This window comes from Phascolarctos cinereus, unplaced genomic scaffold, assembly GCF_003287225.1.
Source record: "Phascolarctos cinereus isolate Bilbo 61053 unplaced genomic scaffold, phaCin_HiC Scaffold_4;HRSCAF=312, whole genome shotgun sequence".
Lineage (NCBI taxonomy): Eukaryota > Metazoa > Chordata > Mammalia > Diprotodontia > Phascolarctidae > Phascolarctos > Phascolarctos cinereus.
In genome coordinates, this window is record NW_027555847.1 from 236,812,204 (window position 1) to 236,814,183 (window position 1,980).

The 1,980-nt window shown below is 45.6% G+C and overlaps 1 pseudogene; it reads right to left on the bottom strand.

Annotated features, from left to right (window-relative positions):
- Positions 1–471: 471 nt before the first annotated feature.
- LOC110223846 (NADH dehydrogenase [ubiquinone] 1 beta subcomplex subunit 7 pseudogene) lies at positions 472–946 on the bottom strand (annotated as a pseudogene).
- Between the last annotated feature and the right edge of the window lie 1,034 nt (positions 947–1,980).

A 1,980-nucleotide genomic window follows, 5' to 3' on the forward strand; every position in this document is an offset into this window, starting at 1 on the left:
GCAGAAGCCTCATCAGCATGCAAAGTCCTTTCCTTGGTATAATACGGAAAATAAACATCAGGATTCCTACCCAGCTTGAGGAAGTTAAGAGGAGACACAAATATTACAAATACAAACTTGGATACTGGCTGGAGGGCTCCTCTAATCATGGTATAGCTGAAAGCAGAGCAGCCTTGTCAAGTTCAGGACGGTCATAAAGGAGAGCTTAGGCTTCAAGGGCCATGCATACCCTATGTGTCTATACTCCCACCTCCTTCCAAAAGGTCTCAGGCATCAGAGGGAGCCTGCTGGAGAGAGGAGAGTTAAGGGTGGGGGCTAGTCAGGGAAAACCTGAGGCCCCCAGTATACAGATGGGTGGTGCCTGTGATGGCAAACAGGCCTTTGAGTTGGCCTGGAAGGTCAAAACAGTGTTTATTTATCCAGCTGGTACATGGTTGTGGGGATCGAGCTGGGGTTTCAGTATAATTGTGACTATTTCGGCTCGGAAGCCTCACTGTCTGGCCGCCTCTTCTGTCGTGCCAGCAGACGCGGTTCCCGCTCAAACTCTCATTCGGCCTACATAGTCCCGGTGCTCACAGAGGTCCCAGACCTGCTTCTCATGGCCGCAGGCCACGAAGTTGGGCAAGCTTGTCGGTTTACATTTGAGTAGTCGGATGAGATGGTGCGCGCAGTAATCGGGATGCTGCAGCAGCGGCTGCGCATCATTCATTTCCTGCTGTGTGGCCCCCATCGCTCACTTCTTGCGTCCCTGGAAACCATAATGCAGACGAAAGGTGGGCATGTGCAACGGATCGGGCTCCACTTCCGCGTCCCCCAAGTAGCTCCGAGGCAGGTGTGCACCCACTGCTGCTACCGCCTCTGAGGCCTGAGCCTCAGCCTCGGCTCCTGGGGTCACCTCAGCCTCCCTCTCCCACCCCGGAAGCTCTTTTGGCTCCGGAGCCCCCATTTTCGTTCTCTTTGAGAACAAAGGACAGCAACCAACCGCTGACTGAAAGAACGAAAGATCTGAAGTGTGGAAGTAGTAGATTTCATGGAGAGATCCTCCACAGAAATCCATCAATAGTTTTCAAACACTGTTTTCATTGAAGTCCCAAGTGACTTTCACGCACGTACTTTTTCATAGTACAGTTGTGTAAAAGGAGCGAAACTAATGGTTTTGAGCTTTCCAGCATAAGTCAATATTTGTTGAACATATGTTTGTTGTCTGTGCAAACTGTCTAAACTGGGCAGCCTCAACTTTCTCATCTGTGAAATGAGAGAACTGGGTTAGATGATCCCTGATGACCTTTTCATCTCTAATATCCTAGAATTTTTATGTTTTTTTTCTTATACTATACCATTAGACATTAAGTGCATAAGGAAGAACACAATTCTCTGTTCCTGGCTGCTCTTTTCTTTACTGAAGTCGTGAGTCAGAAACTTCTGAAGTATAAATTCATCTTTTTTCATAAAAATGAAGCTATAGAAATGTCTACAGAAAAAAGTACCTTGCACAATGACGGCTAATACTAGAATTCTTAATTTAAATAAAGGCTAAATGTGCTTACAAAAAAATTTTAAAAGACAATTTTTATTAGTGGTGGCTAGGTGCTGTAGTGGATATCGTAATGGGCCTGAAGTCAGGAAGACGAGTTCAAATCCAATCTCAGACACTTACTAGATGTGTGTAACTTTGGGCAAGTCACTTCACTTTCAATTTCCTGAACTGTAAAATGGGTCTATAAAATCCTTTTATTAAAGGGATTTGTTCTGTGAAGTTTGGATTCAGTCAAAAGGCCGCACTTGAGGATCTAGAGGGCCACATGTGACCTCAAGGATGCAGGTTCCCTACCCCTGGATTACAGATAGTGACCAGTAGGAAAAGACTAGGTTATGAAGGGCTTTGAATGCCAAACAGAGGATTTTGTATTTGATCCTCAAGGTCATAGGGAGCCACTGGAGTTTATTGAGTATGAGGGTGACATTATTAGATAGATGTTT